At 41.4% G+C, this 21,425-nt stretch overlaps 1 protein-coding gene and 1 long non-coding RNA gene across 4 annotated transcripts in view; one reads left to right on the plus strand and one right to left on the minus strand.

The window, feature by feature from the left end:
* Positions 1–234: 234 nt before the first annotated feature.
* LOC123728752 (uncharacterized) lies at positions 235–21,352 on the minus strand. The gene is made up of 3 exons (XR_006760505.1): positions 21,194–21,352; positions 2,823–2,962; positions 235–2,562 (listed from the first exon to the last, which is right to left on the minus strand). It is a non-coding gene; the product is annotated as an uncharacterized lncRNA (long non-coding RNA).
* LOC106577984 (serine/threonine-protein kinase Nek1) overlaps positions 20,518–21,425 on the plus strand; it is a 28,948-nt gene continuing 28,040 nt past the window's right edge. For 2 of the 3 annotated variants that reach the window (XM_045701455.1, XM_014156487.2), the window contains exon 1: positions 20,541–20,626. The gene's annotated coding sequence lies outside the window, so the exon portion shown is untranslated. Of the gene's footprint in view, positions 20,627–21,425 lie in introns of all 3 variants that reach the window. The other variant, XM_045701453.1, reaches the window with a different exon arrangement.

Raw genomic sequence — 21,425 nt, forward strand, 5'->3', positions numbered from 1 at the left:
TTGTGCGTCGCCCCATGGACCTCCCAGTCGCGGCCGGCTGCGACAGAGCCTGGTGGCACAGAATCTCTGGTGGCACAGCTAGCATTGCGATGCAGTGCCTTAGACCACTGCACCACCCAGGAGGCCCTTATGTTACAGCCTTATTCCAAAAAGGATACAATAATTTTTTTCCCCTCATCAATCTACAATACCCCATAATGACAAAGCAAAAACAGGTTGAAATTTTTGCAAATGTATAAAAAAGAGGAAATATGACATTTATGACCCTTTACTCAGTACTTTGCTGAAGCACTTTGGCAGTGATTACACCATAGTCTTCTTGGGTATGACGCTACATTTAATTATTTAATACATTTTACAATAAGGCTCTAATGTGGAAAAAGTCAAGGGGTCTGAATACTTTCCAAATGCATTGTATTTCCATATTGGCTGTTATTGTTCACTTAATGATCATTAAAATTAAATTATACAATCCATATTGCTTGTCTTGGTGTTAAGGTTTAGTTTTTTTTAGAAACACAACCAATATCTGTTGCTGATATTAACTGAAGTACTGCTGCCATATTGCAGCCAACTCAACCAAATCTGATAATTTGATGTCCTACATTAATAACAAATTAAGTTCAGCCATTATCATTTAATTAGAACTACATGAAATAAGGCTTCCCATCCACTGCATTAAGTGGGAACTGCACCTTCGTAGTGACTTATCGAATTTCAAATGCATTGATCTAAGAACTAGATCCATTAGTCCTAGGCTCTCCAACCCTGTTCCTGGAGAGCTACCCTCCTGTAGGTTTTCACTCCAACCCTGTTCCTGGAGAGCTACCCTCCTGTAGGTTTTCACTCCAACCCTGTTCCTGGAGAGCTACCCTCCTGTAGGTTTTCACTCCAACCCTGTTCCTGGAGAGCTGTCATCCTGTAGGTTTTCAATCCAACCTCAGTTGTAACTAACCTCTAACTTATTAAGCAGGTCATTATTAAAATCAGGTGCACTAGATCAGGGTCGGAGTGAACCTACAAGACAGTAGCTCTCCAGGAGCAAGGTTAGGAGCCCTGCACCATCTTCAACCACATAATTTGAGCTGTCACAATGTGTCAACGTTGTTATGTTACTAACTGTAATAGGTTGAGGTTAATCACAATTATATAAAATGTAATGGGGGCGAACCACTATCTTCATAGTTTTTTGTTTTTTTTAAACTATAGGGCGTTCTCCACACAATTATTTATTTTAACAATTTATAAAAGTCCCGATTGGGCATTACAAAAATGTAAGTTCTGTTTCAATAATGTCCATTCAGAATGTTCTGTTGTCCTCCCACAGCAGGCACGCTCTGAAGGCTCCAATCCAGTGCTTGCAGTAGGCCTCTCCTGGGTCGTGTTGTACTGAGAGGAAGACAAATATTGTGTCAGCAGATGGAATGCTGTGCTAAAGCGCCATAGAGCAAAATACAGTAACTACAGGCCGTATATCTTAACAGTACCTGACTCTCTCCAAATATGACCAAACAGAATCATACTGGAATGGGGAAGTACTTTACTTTTGTTCAGGCCACCTGTGTCTAAACTCTGGTCCCTATCCATTTAGAGTTGAAGATGTCTATCGTACCTTTCTAGAGACCAAATCATACAGTGTGTGAAAGAGGGGGAATGTTAGTATTATAAAATGTATAATAGTATTATAAAAATGAACTGATTCAAAGGAACGAGTGGCGCTGCAGATATAGCGTCCAATCCCTCATCCCAGTAGGGGAGTATCAGGGGTGTATGTAGTAAGTCAGGTTGGAGTAGGAACGAGTGGCACTGAAGATATAACTGCCATAACCCTCTGTAGATTGTCAACTCCCAGGCTGCCTCTGGGGCCTTCAATGGAATTATTGTCCGCAACAGTTCCATCTGTGTGTTGCTGACGGTGAACTGGATTTGTGGCACAATCACCCATTCCGACCAATAAAGAGCTGCGGCGCCAGTTGTTGGGGGAGCTGAGGTGGTGGCTTGAGAGCTGATGGTGGTTGAATTTGGGGCGAACAAATCCCTTACTGCTGTCAGATTGGTCCTCTGCATTGCCAGGGAACCCGAGATGAACAACTGCAGAGGTGACTGCCGTTGTTCAGTCCTCAGCCCATGGTGGTTCCACTGACTGGCAAACACAGCAAGATCTCTGTTCACCCGTGGCAGGAACACAAAGTGCAGTCCCCACAGGTGCACCTCATTGTTGATGTCGATGATCTGCTCCGTCTCCAAGAAGGTGAACAGGTCATGGTAAACGTTGGAGACTCCATGCCAGACGTCCCCCCACAGCCGCTCTATCCTCTGGTTGTGAGTGCTCGTTCCTCTGAGGGCACTTCCCCTCTCACCACCCCTGAACTGCTCCATGAAGGCAGAGATACGGTTGTTTTCACCACACGGTCACATCTCACCCGGGATGGTACTCCGTAGCTGGTGATGGCTGCTTCGCATGACTCCATGACTGTGGCACTCCTGTTGTTGTCAGAGGCCTTCAGAAACACAACAAGTCTGCTGTAACCATTCACAGCAACATGGATAACAATCCTCCACCTAAAAAACAAGAAATATTTGTTTTACAAAACCATTTTTTTCTCTTATAGTGACGCCATTCTGTTTTTATTGATATCAGCTCTTTGATCCTCTCATCCAGCTGAGCGTCTGACAACAGTGAGTAGGACCTGAAAAGCTGAAAATGACTAAATACAAAACTAACACAAAAATATACATCAATCAGGAATGTGATCAAATCTAGAGAGGATGTAGAGATTTCCCTCGTGTTACGATTGCTTTATTCAATTACGATAACTTACCTCATGCCGCTTGACCACAGAGTGCGACACATTGAGAACATCTGCCATTTGTCTGATGGTCATCTGACAATCTATGAGGAACTCAAACTGCTCCTTGGTGATGTGATACCGCCTTCCCTCCAAAGGCGCTTGATAGGCTACTGAAATAAAAAATACAATTGATAATTAATTACCAAATACATTCCTAAAAACTTTAGGTTAAAAGACTATAAGATCACCATATAGAATATAGGAACAGCATTATAGGCCAACCAACAGTTTTTTTCATTGATTGATTTGACACAGGACATTTACAGGACAAGTAAAATGATACAATCTCAGCCTTTGCCACTCATGCCTTACAAAAAAAAAAAAAAAAAAATCATACATTTGCATTTACATTTGAGTCATTTAGCAGACGCTCTTATCCAGAGCGACTTACAGTAGAGTGCATACATTTTATTACTGGCCCCCCGTGGGAATCGAACCCACAACCCTGGCGTTGCAAGCGCCATGCTCTACCAACTGAGCTACAGTGGGACAAATTTAACAACTTGCCATCTTCTTAAGGTTCCCGTCGTTGGATGTCATTTGCCTCTTGTACGAACTCCTCTGCAACAGCAATTAGATTGCTGGCCATCTCTTCATCAATCAAATGACCGCTTGCCCACCGAAAGCTCCGCAACATGGTCTCTAGCCTGAAAAATAGACCGCAGACCCGATGGGTCCAGTGACATTTTATCTGTATGTAGTTAACAACCCCTAAAGTGTTCTCTTGTCTAAACTGTGCCAACTCTGAGCCTCCGACCTATGAAGACAACCGTGCATTGACAGGCGATGCAGTTTTAACTAACGTACTTTAGCTACAAATTAGCTAAAAAGAAAATGTATCTTCATTCAACATCGCTAGCTAGCTAACGTTACTGTACAGCAGTAACTAGTTAACATTTTATAGATTCCATAATTAACGTTACATTGTGAACAATTAACGTTAGCTAGCTATCTTGAGTTCAGTTAAATATCAATGGCAGTCAGATCTAACGTTAGCTAGCTAACGCCGTTAGTTACTTTTTTTGCAGCTGTTACACCACTCACTCTCAACACCTACATTAGATAACTTAATGTTAGCTAGCTAACGTTACCTGGCTTTTGATGGTTGAAGTCCATCTCTTCTGTCCGTGAGCAGCAGTCTGGTGCAATCAGAGATGGTAGATTTACAATTTTCAAGAAATTGGGCAGCCATTGTTAACTAGCTAGCTAATTTTATCTCGGAAGAACAGAAGTTGAGTGAACGTCTTTCATCAGTACCTGAGACTTGGGCGGAGTCCAAACAACCTTTATGAAAAAGTGATCATCAGTGACAAAATCTATGACTCATAGCATACGTATCGGTGAATCGTTGTGACATATGAAATACGAGTGAGAGTGTAATCAATGTGTAATAACTACTTCAAAATTAATGACGTGTTAAATTATTATGTGACGTGGAGTCATATTCAGGTCCTGATTGGTAAAGAAGCTTATTTGACGCGTCAAATAGTGTTATTTGACACGTCAAATAACACCATTTGATGTGTATCTTTTTGACAAGAAAAGACCCAAACGGCGTTCCATAGGCAGACATCAAAGCACACCTCCGGTGCCCAGAGAGCATGCTTCAGAACTGAGAGAGACAGAACTACAAAACAGAGCGACACAGACTCAAAACACCCCAAAACATGTGGATATTGTGGATACAAAGTGCATGGCGAACAGGGAAATTGCCCAGCTAAAGTTAAACGGTGTACTAAATGTGGAAAATGGAATCACATTGCAAAAGTGTGCCGAGCTTACCGAGAAAAAACAGTACATGCAGTGACTGAAGATGAAAAGTCAATCAGAAAAATGCTGATGAACTGTTTATTGATTCAGTGATACAGAAACATCTAATATCAGAGACAGAGCAAGGTCTTAATGCATGTTTAGACATTGACCTCATCAATCTAGTTTAATTAGTGACAGCACCAGTAGACAGAAAATGTAATGGAAGAGTTTGCTGATGTTTTTACAGGAATAGGACTATTCCCAGGAGAATGTTCCATTCATCTTGACCCAGACGCAAACCCGTGGTCTACCCACCGAGAAAGTTTCCCCTTACTTTCCGCGAAAAGAAGAAAGAGTTGGATAGCATGGAGCAATCTGACAGTCACCAACCGACAGATTTGGTAAACGCGTTAGTGGTGGTGGAGAAACCACGCACAGGCAAACAGAGTATGTCTCGATCCAAGAGACTTGAACAAGGCTATTACATGCCCCCAGTACCCTTTACCGACGCTAGATGGCATCACACACAAGCTAGCGGGAGCACGCTACTTCAGTGTCATATACGCCAGTTCAGGCTACTGGGCTATTAAGTTCACAGAAGAGACATCTAAACTCACAACGTTCAACACACCGTTTGGATGCTACAGGTTTCGTCGCCTGCCTTTTGGGATTATCTCAGCCCAAGACGAGTTTCAGCGAAAGATCAACTAAGTGTACGAAGGCCTCAACGGAGTGGTGTCAATTGTGGACGACATCCTTGTCTATGGTCGAATCAAAGAGGAACACGACAAAAACCTCAGCGCGATGCTGCAAAGGTCCCGCGAGAGAGGAGTCCGGCTCAACCCCGAGAAGAGCAGTCGGCGCTACAGAGGTCAGCTTCTTCGGACATCTTTTCACAGCGAATGGAATCAAGCCAGATCCACAGAAGATCTCAGCCATAAAATAAATGGAGCAACCAAAGAACAGTGCAGAGCTGGAAACAGTGCTTGGCATAGTCACTTACTTAATCAAGTTCGCACCCAGCCTCTCCAATGCTAATGCACCCCTGCGTCAGCTGGTAAAGCAGTCCAGTGAGTTCCTCTGGGACAAGCAACATGACACTGCTTTCCAGAGAGTAAAAGACTTGATCACGAGAGAACCAGGAACAATCCTTGCCTACTACGACCCCAACAAAGAGCTTAGACTCCAAATGGACGCATTGAAGTATAGACTAGGTGCAAGAAGGAAAGCCCATCGGCTACGCTTCCAAATCTCACAGACTGAAATCAACTATACTAAAATCGAAAAGGAACTGTATGCCATTATGTTCAGATGTAAGCGTTTCCATCAGTACGTATATGGATGACAAGTCATTGTGGAATCCGACCACAAGCCCCTTGAGTCAATCATGAGAAAACCACTAGCCGCAGCCCTGCCAAGGCTACTGAGAATGATCCTGCAACTACAAAAATATGACTTCACAATCACTCACTGTCCAGGCAAAGGCATCCCTGTCGCAGACTCTCTCCAGGAAGTTTCTTACTTACAAGGACAGTAGCAGCAGTGAAGGCATGGACATGCAAGTGCACACTATGTACAGCAACTTACCAGTTAGTGACCCAAAACTGAAGGAGATCAGAGCAGAAACAGAAAAGGACTCACAACTCACACAGGATGGATGGCCTGAGGAGAGGGGAAAATGCCCTCAGAGCGTCTCCGGAGTTCTGGAACCATCGTGATGAACTATCACAGATCAACTGAATCATTTTCAAAGTAGGGAAAATCATCATTCCTGCCAGTCTCAGAGAAGAGATTTTGATAAAGATCCATACTGGACACATGGGCATGGAAAGGTGCAAATAAGAGAGCACAGAAATTTTTTGGGGGGCCTGGAATGTGCAAACAAATAGAGGACATTGTTGGTAAATGTGCCACCTGTCTCGAACGACGCCCCTCAAACACCAAAGAGCCAATGTTACCTCACTGTACCCCAGACTGACCCTGGCAGGTCGTGGAAACCGATCTGTTCACCTGGAACAATGAGGACTACATCGTAACAGTGGACTACTACAGCAGATACTTTGAACAGCAGATACTTTCAAGCTTCACAGCACCACATCTACAGCTGTGATACACAAGCTGAAAGCAATATTTGCCAGGCATGGCATTGAGGAGACTTTAATATCTGACAATGGCCCATTAGAAATCAAATGAGTTTGAATCCTTCACAAAAGCATGGGAGTTCACATGTCACCACAAGCCCACATTACCCTCAAAGTAATGGCCTTGCTGAAAAATCTGTGCAGATTGCTAAATCACTCATGGACAAAGTAAAAGCAGACAAGACAGACCCCCACCTCAGTCTCCTTGAATACCGCAACACTCCAGTTGACAACTTCAAATCACCAGCCCAGCTGTTGATGAGCCACAGACTTCGCTCAATTATTCCCAGCACCAACCAGCAGCCTGAGGTCGTCAGCTACAAGGAAATACATGAAAAACGTGCACGGAGACAACAACAACAACAAAAGCGATACTATGACAGGTCAGCGAGACCACTGCCATCACTGAACGACGGAGAGCCCATTAGAATCCAGGAGCATGGCCTCTGGAAGCCAGCAGTCGTCATCCAGCCAGCTGACACTGAACGTTCATATCACGTCCGCACCGCAGAAGGAAGCAGTGTAGCGCCGCAATCGTCGTCACCTAAGTAACACAAAATAACAATACACTGACAAGATGAACTGTCCCCTGAAAGAAAACATGATGGACTAAACACACACAGCACAACATACTTACCTGCAACACAAGAACTGTTGACTGACACAGAAGCATGCTCAGCATCATATCACAAAAGGTCAGGAAGAGAGGTCAAGCCCAGAGCTGTCTTAGACCTGTGAAATGTCAAAGGGTGCAGGTGGATTGCTGCCCTAAAAGAGTTCCAGACTGTACATTTGTTATTGAAAAGTTGACTTGAAATGCTTTGATATTGTATTTGTTTGAAATGTTAAGACGTCATTGCTACAGTGAAAGCTGAGTTTCTGAGAATCCTTCATTCTAAAAGTAACAGTATGCTGAATCACTGTTACAGTCTGTTATGCTGATTCAGTTGGTGCAGTATAAATGGCTACTTACCTTGAGTTCAAACTACAGAGCATGTATTCAAAAGAAACGCTTAGAATATGCTGAACATGTTTCTTTTTGTTTTAAAAGAAGGGGATGTAATATTCATGTGTAAACATATTGAATTGTAATTGGATCCATTTTACCGGCATATCATACTGCGCTATGATTGGTTAAGACCACCCAGGTGGTGAGGTCAAGGTATGTGAACATGCTAGTTATAGCTAGCTAATAAAGAGCTACGTTTAGAAATATCCTGTCGTACTGCATTTTATTGTTTTGTACAAAGCGTGCAAAACAAGACAGAAACCATTTAAAAGACATTTCATACATTTCCATCCTGTATACCCAATTTAAAACCAAATTGAAAAGACTCCACACAAAATAAATCTCTCAGTATCAACACAACTAATGCATATTCATAACTGCTAAGTTGTGTGTGCATGCTGGTGTGTGTGTGTGGTAAACCTTAGGTCAAAAACACACATGAACAGGCCTTACTTATCTGGGAACTCCGTTTATGGCCTAATTCAGATACTTAAAACTGCGAAATATCACTAACTGCTTTCCCCAAGACCATGGTCTCAGGGAACATTCCAACGAGAGATAATGAACCACCTCCTCTTGTGGAAAAGTGTACATTTCGTTAGCATTCACTATGCTACAATTTAAATCAGCAACTCAAAAGTATTAATTATAAAGCAAACATGATAATGGTAAATCCACTGTCCTTAATCCAATCATTAAACATTTGTTGTAATCCTTTATTTACAGTGGGGGGGAAAAAGTATTTGATCCCCTGCTGATTTTGTACATTTGCCCACTTACAAAGAAATGATCAGTATATAATTTTAATGGTAGGTTTATATGAACAGTGAGAGACAGAATAACAACAAAAAAATCCAGAAAAACGCATGTCAAAAATGTTATAAAATTATTTACATTTTAATGAGGGAAATAAGTATTTGACCCCTCTGCAAAACATGACTTTGTACTTGGTGGCAAAACCCTTGTTGGCAATCACAGAGGTCAGACATTTCTTGTAGTTGGCCACCAGGTTTGCACACATCTCAGGAGGGATTTTGTCCCACTCCTCTTTCCAGATCTTCTCCAAGTCATTAAGGTTTCGAGGCTGACGTTTGGCAACTCGAACCTTCAGCTCCCTCCACAGATTGTCTATGGGATTAAGGTCTGGAGACTGGCTAGGCCACTCCAGGACCTTAATGTGCTTCTTCTTGAGCTGCTCCTTTGTTGCCTTGTCCGTGTGTTTTGGGTCATTGTCATGCTGGAATACCCATCCACGACCCATTTTCAATGCCCTGGCTGAGGGAAGGAGGTTCTCACCCAAGATTTGACAGTACATGGCCCCGTCAAATGATGCGGTGAAGTTGTCCTGTCCCCTTAGCAGAAAAACACCCCCAAAGGATAATGTTTCCACCTCCATGTTTGACGGTGGAGATAGTGTTCTTGGGGTCATAGGCAGCATTCCTCCTCCTCCAAACACGGCGAGTTGAGTTGATGCCAAAGAGCTCCATTTTGGTCTCATCTGACCACAACACTTTCACCCAGTTGTCCTCTGAATCATTAAGATGTTCATTGGAAAACTTCAGACGGGCATGTATATGTGCTTTCTTGAGCAGGGAGACCTTGCGGGCGCTGCAGGATTTCAGTCCTTCACGGCATAGTGTGTTACCAATTGTTTTCTTGGTGACTATGGTCCCAGCTGCCTTGAGATCACTGACAAGATCCTCCCGTGTAGTTCTGGGCTGATTCCTCACCGTTCTCATGATCATTGCAACCCCACGAGGTGAGATCTTACATGGAGCCCCAGGCCGAGGGATATTGACAGTTCTTTTGTGTTTCTTTTATTTGCGAATAATCACACCAAATGTTGTCACCTTCTCACCAAGCTGCTTGGCGAGGGTCTTGTAGCCCATTCCAGCCTTGTGTAGGTCTACAATCTTGTCCCTGACATCCTTGGAGAGCTCTTTGGTCTTGGCCATGGTGGAGAGTTTGGAATCTGATTGATTGATTGCTTCTGTGGACATGTCTTTTTTACAGGTAACAAGCTGTGGTTAAGAGCACTCCCTTTAAGAGTGTGCTCCTAATCTCAGCTCGTTACCTGTATAAAAGACACCTGGGAGCCAGAAATCTTTCTGATTGAGAGAGGGTCAAATACTTATTTCCCTGATTATAATGCAAATCAATTTATAACATTTTTGACATGCGTTTTTCTGGATATTTTTGTTGTTATTCTGTCTCTCACTGTTCAAATGAATCTACCATTAAAATTATAGACTGATCCTTTCTTTAACAGTGGGCAAACATACAAAATCAGCAGGGGATCAAATATTTTTTTCCCCCACTGTAGCATGTACTACCCTTAGACACGGCGACTTTATCTCGCCACCGAGTCTAACGTTTCACTGGTTTCTTTCCCCCGTAACCACTGCACCGTCATGTTCATGAACTAAAAAAAATGAAGTTCATTTTAGGTTTGGTAACCCCTATGCTAATTCCTCGTGACCCCTCTACCCTTTCGTCCATTCTAGAAATCTATTTCAGAATAAGACATAACATGTAAATCTATTTCATAATAAAACGACAAAATGTCTCATGAGATTAAAACCCCCAAGGTTTTCTGAGTTGCCAGGAGTTGTCACAATGGGTGGCTTGAGGAATCAGGAGAGGTGGAGTCAGGCGCAGGAGACAGATAATTCCGGGAATAAACTTTAATAAATATTTGCATGGGGGAAGAAAAAAAAAATCACAAGAACGGAGTGCAGGGTGTGCAAAATAAAAGGCACCACCCTCAACAAAAGAAACCCAGGGACGCAGCCCAAATATAATTCCTCGTAACCCCAAGAAGAAAAAACAAACCCTCATCAGCAACATGAACCCTGACAACAAACAATCCCGCACAACCCACAAACCTAACTAGCTAGCCTAAATACCCCTCCCAACTAACAACTAATAGAAAACAGGTGCGTAACTAACCTAGACCAAACTAACAGAACGTGAAACATAGATCAGTGGCAGCTAGTAGGCCGGCAACGACGACCGCCACCCGGGCGAGGAGGGGCGCCACCTTCCGTAGGTGTCAATGACAGGAGTGTTTGGCCAGAAATTTAATTTGTTAAAATACTTTTTCCTGTGGCAAATTTTGCCAATTTCTCATCATAAGGAATTTGCGATATTTGATCCCTGGCATCTATTAAAAATTTATGTAAAACGTGGTTTCATACGTCTTCCTTCACATAGAAACTGTAATCTCTATGAACCATTATCGATCAAACCAAGGCCATACACCGGTTCAAACCTGCCATCAAAACCGAACTACAAAATCTATCAATGTACTCATGCAGCTGAGTACATCTACTAATTTCGTTTTTAATCGGTTATACTCTTCTGTTGATAAAACGTCGACATCGAAACACTTGTATATTGAGCTTGTGATCTCATTGATGTCATTGTGCCATACCACAACAGCATCTGTTATTTTAGCAAGATTTTTCCCATATTTGAGCCGAATTGGTAGAATGCTTGTGCGCTTCTTTCAGCCTCCATGTCTTTATTAAAGTCCTCTAGCTCTGCTTTACAGGGAGAATCGGGACTGTCTGTCACCATATCAATAGTTATTATTCCCGAACCTCTCCCATCGGTGTCCAGAGTGTTTAGATTTCTTCACTCCCGTCTCTAATACACACCTTCTATTAACTATTGTCCAAGGTAGCGCCACCCACTTCCCTGGAGAATAGTTATGGTATTTTTGCCTATTAATTGCTCACAGTACTTAATACATTGTATTAAAACCAATACTATAGCGTCTGCAAATGTATTACTGGACAATACGGATGACCTAATGTCTTATCCCAGTGTTGCGCCTCAAATATCACTGTTGTTGATTACACACATTTCCAAAATGATTCACACTTGTCTTCCCATTTCCACATAATCTGTCATGGTTCCCCACCCCAATAGGGCATAAACCAACCTCTCTCCTTATTGCTATTGCTCATACACGTAACTCAAAGTGTTTGAATATCTTATTGCTTTTCTTTTAACCATGCATGTGGCATTCCTTCAGAATTTATAGGTAACCTTATCATTATCCACATACACTCTACTGCCTCACTGTAGCTGGGACTTTCGTCCCTCTTACAGATCTCGCAGGGGAATAGCCCCACTAGGGATCTATCCTACACGGAACCTACCCTACACAGTCATGACACCCATGGATCTCGCAGAGAATCACCCCCACTCGGGACCTATCCTTATGGAACCCTCCCTACACCATATATTTACAACCGGTCGTTACACAATGGGCCTACTTCAGCCTGCGATTCTCATCTCACCAAGATGTCAAAATGAGTGTAAACAGGTGTAGTAACTATGTTTACCTTGTTTGTTGCCAGCTCCTGCTCCACTGATCTGGATTCTCTGGTTTGATTATAAATCGTGGTGAACCCTGCTCACAGCGCCAACTGTTAAGTTCTAAATTAACCTAGAAACTCACAAACGATTAGTAAAGCTTAAACCAGGTTGATTCGCCCATTGGGTCAATTAAGCTGCATCAGACAAAGACAAGGTTCCACCACTGGTGAGATAGACATACATACACACTCCAATTACAGGTGGAATCTCTTCCTTCTCTCTAACCATTACATCTCTGTTGCTATGCAGGAAATTAAGTGACGCGGGCAATAAACTGTACCTTCTCCCTTAACGTGACCTGACCTCGACCCTCTTCCTCACTAATCCACAGCTCTCCAACCTTATCAGCGCCTGCCACATGTGGTAGTCCTCACCTGCCCTCAGTACATTCCAAGCTTAATTGCATCCACCATATACATTCCCCTCTTTCCCTCTGAGACAGTAGTAGATTTCATAAGTCAAGAAATCGTAACCCAACAGTACCATTGTCAAATACAATTTGAATCAGTAGAATGGACATCCACATCCAAAACAGTATTGGTTTGGGTGAACAGCAAGTAGCCTCTTTTCACAGGCGATGTATCTCTGTATACTTGTGTGCATTCTGAAACGGAGACCCTACTCCAAAAGTGAACCAATGTGATTGGATCTTCCTTGAACATTTAGACAAAAAGCTCCTCCCTCACCCCTAAGGCAGAGCCCGTCTTAGCCATGATCTAAGGGCCTACGCCCCTTCTAGTAACTATAGTTATGTGGTCTATAAAATCTCTGTTCGTACAGTGCATTCAGCAAATATTCAGACCCCTTGACTTTTTCAAAAGTCCTCACATTAGTCTTATTCTAAAAAATATATATATATTTTTTTAAATCCCCTCAATCTACACACAATACCCCATAATGACAAAGCGAAAACGTATTCATTTTTTGCAAATGTATTAAAAATAAAAAACAGAAATACCTTATTTACATAACTATTCAGACCCTTTACTATTTGACTTGAAATTGAGCTCAGGTGCATCCTGTTTCCATTGATAATTCTTGAGATGTTTCTACAACTTGGAGTCCACCTGTGGTAAATTCAATTAATTGGACATGATTTGGAAAGTCACAAGCCTGTCTATATAAAGGTTCCACAGTTGGCAGTGCATGTCAGAGCAAAAACCAAGCCATGAGGTCGAAAGAATTGTCCTTAGAGCGCATAGACAAGATTGTGTCGAGGCACAGATCTGGGGAAGGGTACAAAACAATTTCTGCAGCATTGAAGGTCCAAGTACAGTTGCTTCCATCATCCTTTAATGGAAGAAGTTTGGAAACACAAATACTCTTCCAAGAGCTGGCCGCCCAGGCCAAACTCGGCAATCGAAGGGCCTTGGTCAGGTAGGTTACAAAGAACCTGATGTGGAGATTGGGAGAACCTTCCAGAAGGACAACCATCTTTGCAGCACTCCACCAATCAGGCCTTTATGGTAGAGAAACCTGAAAATAGCCTGTTTTGCTTTGTTATTGTGTGTTGATTGATGAGGGGAAAAAACAAATGTAATTCATTTTAGAATAAGGCTGTAATGTAAGAAAATGTGGAAAAAGTCAAGGGGTCTGAATAGTTTCCGAATGCACTGTATACAAAAGTATGTGGACACCCCTTTAAAATTAGTGGATTTGGCTATTTCAGCCACACCCGTTGCTGACAGGTGTATAAAATTGAGCACACAGCTATGCCCTCTCCATAGACAAACACCAGTAGAATGGACTTACTGTAGAACTCAGTGACTTTCAATGTGGCACGGTCAAAGGATGTTACCGTTCCAACAAGTCAGTTCGTCAAATGTCCGCCCTGGTAAACTGTAAGTGCTGTTTTTGTGAAGTGGAAATGTCTAGGAGCAACAACAGCTCAGCCTTGAAGTGGTAGGCCACACGCGCTCACAGAACAGGACCGCCGAGTGCTGACGCACGTAAGAATCATCTGTCCTTGGTTGCAACACTCACTACCGAGTTTCAAATTGCTTCTGGAAGCAATGTCAGCACAAGAACTGTTTGTCAGGAGCTTAATGAAATTGGTTTCCACGGCCAAAACAGCCGCACACAAGCCTAAGATCACCATGCACAATGCCAAGTGTCGGCTTGAGTGGTGTAATGCTTGCCGCAATTGGACTCTGGAGCAGTGGAAACAGGTTCTCTGGAGTGATGAATCACACTTCACCATCTGGCAGCCCAATGGACGAATCTGCCCGACCTCACTAATGCTCGTGGGTGAATGGAAGCAAGTACCCGCAGCAATCTTCCAACGTCTAGTGGAAAGTCTTCCCAGAAGAGTGGAGGCTGTTGGGGGACCAACTCCATAGTTATGCCCATGATTCTGAAAAGAAAATGTTCAACGAGCAGGTGTCCACATACACAACTTGGCAAAAGTGTATACACTGCAAAAATTGAAATCTTAGTAAGATTAAATATCTTAAATCAAGGAAATATATACTTGTTTTGTCTGACAAGATAGTTCTTCTTACCAGGCAGTTATGTAAGCGCATTTAACTTGTTTCAAGCTTTTTTTGTCCTTAATTATCCTAAGAACGTGTTACTGAGATTTTATTATTGGTTCTGAGTAACTTAATGCTTGAATCTAGAATTACAAAGCTGTTTGATCAACATTGACAAGTACAAAACTGCTTTGTCGAATTTCTTATTTAAAGATGGCGCTTGTTGATCTGTTTATATAAAAGCAATCACACTCGAGACTGTGCTGTTATACTAAGTGGCCTCGGCCTCGTACCTACGACCGAATCACAGCCGTGATCATATTCAGCATCAGCACTCACTGTCGTGTGATATTTCTTAACTGACGCACGTTCATCACGTTCAGCTACATTAGGGAGGCCTATGAATGTAGAAAAAAAAGGCATCAAAGACGTTCCAAATCTAACACAATGAAGATGGAATGGATGACATATAACCGCAGTATTAAAAAGGTAATGTCAATACCCATCTACCTTTCTCCTTAGCAAGGTAACGTTAATTTGAAGTTGGCAAACCAGGTTAGCATGCTAATTTTAAACTAAGTAACGTTGACTGTTAGCAGTTAATAACTACACGATCGGTCATTCGTTTGAAAACACTTGAATTCTGGTGAAATTGATAGTGCTTTATTGCCAGAAAGTGTTAATAAGGTGCAAATGTGCCCTAATGACTGACACCTGACACAGCTAAGCTAAATAGTCGACGTGTCAGTCACTGATGCAGCTCACTACAACACCAGAGATTACCCGTGACTAAGATTTTCAATATGGGCGACAATTTAGCGTTAACGTTAGTACAAGCTAATGAAACCATCTTTTGGTTTAAAGTAATTAACGTCAACATTGGTGATATACTGGTAGTCTAATTTTGTTAGTTAAGGTTAGCTAGCTTGGTAAATCATTCCTGCATTAACTGAAAAGGGCAGACAGGTTATGAGACATTGGCATACTATATCAATCTGACACCATATAAACTATTAGTTTCCAATTACTTAACTAGTTACCATGTGGTTAAATGTGTTTTTCAGCAGCTAATATAAGCACAGACATGCTGCCCAGCCGCTTTAAGGAGGATTTACGTGATCTCTTTCCCGGGCCAGAGCACTTCTTCACATTTGGAGTTGCTCATGGTGAAAATGAGGTAATGTTTGACATTTAACCATGCAGATAGTGTTTCCTGTTATCAAATAAGCATTTCCTGGCCATTATTACAATCATTTATCTAAATATGTAGTTTGTTGTTACAGTATGGCCTTTATAATTACCATTGAATAAATGTCTTACACAGGGTCAAGAATCAGACCTGTGTAGACCAGGCACTTCCTCTGGGACCTGTGATTTCAGCCCCACTCTCCACAAAATGCAATTTTTCTGTATATTCCAGGATCTATAGCCTTATTTTAACCTGTTGGGTCTAGGGGGCAGCATTTGCACGACTGGATAAAAAAAATGTACCCGATTTAATCTGGTTACTAATCCTACCCAGTAACTAGAATATGCATATACTTATTATATATGGATAGAAAACACTCTAAAGTTTCCAAAACTGTTTGAATGGTGTCTGTGAGTATAACAGAACTCATTTGGCAGGCAAAACCCTGAGACATTTTCTGACAGGAAGTGGATACCTGATGTGTTGTATTGACTTTAAACCTATCCCATTGAAAAACACAGGGGTTTAGGAATATTTTGGCACTTCCTATTGCTTCCACTAGATGTCACCAGCCTTTACAAAGTGTTTTGAGTCTTCTGGAGGGAGATCTGACCGAACAAGAGCCATGGAACGGTGATGTCCCATTAGACACCTGGCGCGCTACTTCATGTTGGGTACCCTCGTTCCAATACGTTATAAAAGAGTATGCATTCGTCCACCTTGAATATTATTCATGTTCTGGTTAAAAAAGGCCCTAATGATTTATGCTATACAACGTTTGACATGTTTGAACGAACGGAAATATATTTTTTCCCCTCGTTCATGACGGAAGTCCGGCTGGCTTACATCATGTGCTAACGAGACGGAGATTTTTGGACATAAATGATGAGCTTTTTTGAACAAAACTACATTCGTTATGGACCTGTGATACCTGGAAGTGACATCTGATGAAGAGAATCAAAGGTAATGGATTATTTACATAGTATTTTCGATTTTAGATCTCCCCAACATGACGTCTAGTCTGTATCGCAACGCGTATTTTTCTGGGCGCAGTGCTCAGATTATTGCAAAGTGTGATTTCCCAGTAAGGTTATTTTTAAATCTGGCAAGTTGATTGCGTTCAAGAGATGTAAATCTATAATTCTTTAAATGACAATATAATATTTTACCAATGTTTTCTAATTTTAATTATTTAATTTCTGACGCTGACTTGACTGCCGGTTATTGGAGGGAAACGATTTCCTCAACATCAATGCCATAGTAAAACGCTGTTTTTGTATATAAATATGAACTTGATAGAACTAAAAATGCATGCATTGTCTAACATAATGTCCTAGGAGTGTCATCTGATGGAGATTGTAAAAGGTTAGTGCATCATTTTAGCTGGTTTTATGGTTTTGGTGACCCTGTCTTTGACTTGACAAAACATTACACACAACTCTTGTAAATGTACTGTCCTAACATACTCTAAATTTATGCTTTCGCCGTAAAACCTTTTTGAAATCGTAAAACGTGGTTAGATTAAGGAGATGTTTATCTTTCAAATGGTGTAACATAGTTGTATTTTTGAAAAATTTGAATTTTGACATTTATTTGGATTCAAATTTGCCGCTCTTGAAATGCACCTGCTGTTGATGGAGTGCACCACGGGTGGCACGCTAGCGTCCCACCTAGCCCCAAGATTAAGACGATTGCAATAGCATTGGATGCTAAATTTAAGCACATTTTCCTAGATAGAGAACACATTTTATATCCAGACAAATGTACTTCTAAGTCTGGTCACACTAGTTAAGATGTCTGTGCGTTCTTTGAGACTAGATATTTGTACTTGTTTTTAAAAACCTTGGCAAGTAAATTCTGTTCTGTTGGCAGATTATTTTGCTTATTTTAAGTAATTAAACCCATTTACTTTTCAGTGTGTGTATATATATATCTATATCTATCTATCGCCTAGATATAGGACAGATTTCAAAACCCTAATCATTTTTGATTTATTTTGACTGTCTTTTTGCCATTTCTGAATGTGTATAAATATTTAAGTGTGTAAAAGTGGGGTTGGGAGTGCTCTGCAATTTACACCGCTTTGCAATGTTGTAAGTCCGTTCTCGAGACCAAATATTGACTGTCTCGGTCTTGTCTTGACCTGGCGTTGGATGCATTTTAACTCGGTCTTGACTGGTCTCTGACAGTGAGGACTCCTAATTCTTTTCCAGAGACCAGCAGAGTTAAAAAAAAAAAAGCTTCCATTCAGTCAGCGCATAAAAGTGCTTCACCAGGCTAAAAATACTTTCACTCCTTTCTTGAAACATTAATAAACTAAGCAAAAAATAAACATCCTCTCACTGTCAACTGCGTTTATTTTCAGCAAACTTAACACATATAAATGTTTGTATGAACATAAGTCAACAATTGAGACAAACTGAACAAGTTCCACAGACAAGTGACTAACAGAAATTGACTAATGTGTCCCTGAACAAAGGGGGGGTCAAAATCAAAAGTCAGTATCTGGTGTGGCCACCAGCTGAATTAAGTACTGCAGTGCATCTCCTCATGGACTGCACCAGATTTGCCTGTTCTTGCTGAGAAATGTTACCCCACTCTTCCACCAAGGCACTTGCAAGTTCTTGACATTTCTGGGGGGAAGGGGGCCTTAGCCGTCACTCTCTGATCCAACAGGTCCCAGACATGCTCAATGGGATTGAGATCCGGGCTCGTCGCTGGCCATGGCAGAACACTGACATTTCTGAGGAAGTGTATTCCTAGTACAAAAGTGAACCAGTATCGAGTCAAATACTTTCTATAGAACACATTTCATGTCAGGATAGGCAACCAAAATGAATAATTAATTTGTGTGTTACATTAAACAGAGGGAGAATAATGTAGGCAAGAAACAAACATTTCAGAACTACTAGTCGAATAAGACATGGGAGAGATGACATTTTTTGCAACGAGATTTACTTAGAGACTAATACCACTTGAAACAAATAGCCAAACAGAAAACTGCAGACATTACTAATGCCTCCCCGCGATCAAACCGACAAAAAATAAAATGAAAACCAGCCTGACGTGATTAGAAATCAACTAGCAAGCAAGTCTCGGCAATAAAGAAATTGGTGCGTGCGCATTCACGCGAAGATGGGGAGAACTCTGGCAGGGGAGAGCTTTTCGGCACAAGACCGGAGTCTGAACACACTCCCGGGCTAGGGGGCAGTATTGAGAATTTTGAAAAACATGTGCCCATTTTGAACTGCCTCCTACACCAACTCAGAAGCTAGAATATGCATATTGTTCAGGTTTGGATAGAAAACTCTGAATTTTCTAAAACTGTTTGAATGGTGTCTGTAAGTATAACAGAACTCATATGGAAGTCAAAACCCTGAGACATATTCTGACAGGAAGTGGATACCTGATGTGTTGAATTACCTTTAAGCCTATGCCATTGAAACACACAGGGGCTTATTAATTGTTGAGCAGTTCCTATGGCTTCCACTAGATGTCACCAGTCTTTAGAAAGTGTTTTGAGTCTTATACTGTGAGAACTGAACGAACAAGAGCCTTGGAACGGTGGTGGCCGATTAGACTCTGGCGCGTGAGTTGATGTTGGGTACTCTCGTTCCAATACGTTTTAAAAGAGAATGCAATCGTCCGCCTTGAATATTATTCATGTTCTGGTTAAAAAAGGCACTAATGATTTATGCTATACAACGTTTGACATGTTTGAACGAACGTAAATATTTTTTTCCCCCTCGTTTATGAAGACAAGTCCGGCTGGCATAGATCATGTGCTAACAACACGGAGCTTTTTGGACATAAATTATGAGCTTTTTCGAACAAAACTACATTCGTTATGGACCTGTGATACCTGGAAGTGACATCTGATGAAGAGAATCAAAGGTAATGGATTATTTACATAGTATTTTCGATTTTAGATCTCTCCAACATGGCGGTTAGTCTGTATCGCAAAACGTATTTTTCTGGGCGCAGTGCTCAGATTATTGCAAAGTGTGATTTCCCAGTAAGGTTATTTTTAAATCTGGCAATCCGGTTGCGTTCAAGAGATGTAAATCTATAATTCTTTGAATGACAATATAATATTTTACCAATGTTTTCGAATAGTAATTATTTAATTTGTTGTGCTGCTTGACTGGCAGTTATTGGAGGGAAACGATTTCCTCAACATCAACGCCATAGTAAAACGCTGTTTTTGGATATAAATATGAACTTGATAGAACAAAAAATGCATGCATTGTCTAACATAATGTTCTAGGAGTGTCATCTGATGGAGATTGTCGAAGGTTAGTGCATCATTTTAGCTGGTTTTCTGCTTTTGGTGACGCCTGTCTTTGAATTGACAAAACATTACACACAGCTATTGTCAATGTACTCTCCTAACATAATCTAACTTTATGCTTTTGCCGTAAAGCCTTTTTGAAATTGGACAACGTGGTTAGATTAAGGAGATGTTTATCTTTCAAAGGGTGTAAGATAGTTGTATGTTTGAGGAATTTGAATTATGACATTTAATTGTTTTCAAATTTGACGGTCTTGATATTTCACCTGTTGTTGATTGGGTGTACCAGGGGTGGGACGCTTGCGTCCCACATAGCCCATAGAGGTTAATGGGCTAAAACATTGACAGACAGGTCAAAACGCGAATAGAAACATCACACATTTTAGACCATATGAATAAATTCTTACTGCAGCCACTGACGTGTATATAGAATAACCATTAGTCAGAAACTGAATAGACCAATGCATTTTACAAGCGTTACCGAGAGAGGAAGCGATGTGCGCGGGCACCCCGCAAAACAGCGAACGCGAAACAGGTTAGCAATGCAACTTTAAACTATTGATGCAATCAATGTTTACACTTTTACAAAGTTGTTTGTTGTCTTTACGTTGTATTGTAACTCGTAGTACAAACGATAGGCTATACGTGCAAGCAAGAGCTACAACGCTGACGGAGTTCCATTTGCCTTTGATGCAGAGGGAATCATGTTGCGTTCGTAACCAAGTGGGAAGTGGGCTACATATAATTCCCACATGAGAGAAATCCACATTACCATTTAGAGGGCCGTTAATTACTAGTGGGGAACCCGTCTATTAGCCTGAGTTCCCACTTGCTGACTGACAACTACTAAGGTAGTAACATCGATAACATTTTCGGTAGTTAAATGCTACAAAACTTATAAGAATCTATTTGTTTTTTTGCAACACTATACATTTGTTTACGCAGCTTGTTACCAGTCCAAAGCATGTGTATACACCCACATTGTATTTAACTTCACAACTTAAACTCCCACCGCCCACTCGGTGAGGAATGCAACATTAGAAGAGTTAACGTTTGACATATTTCCCTTAGTCATCTTTAAAAGCATTCAATTGAAACTCACCTTTGTATGCGTTACAAAACTCTCAAGGAAACGATTCTCTTCCTCTTCAGGAGATAACACTGCACTCAGATGATTTGTTTTTCTATGTTGTAATGGCGTTGAACTATTAAATGTGCATTCCTCCGCCTACAGTGCTGGCTGGAAGTTTACTTGGTTGGTTTCAGGTGACATTTTGAAGACTGGTATGCTCCTCCCTCTTTCATGAAGCTACAAATCAGGGGAAGTTTTCATT

The sequence above is a fragment of the Salmo salar genome, chromosome ssa18 (assembly GCF_905237065.1).
Source record: "Salmo salar chromosome ssa18, Ssal_v3.1, whole genome shotgun sequence".
NCBI classification, from domain to species: Eukaryota; Metazoa; Chordata; class Actinopteri; order Salmoniformes; family Salmonidae; genus Salmo; species Salmo salar.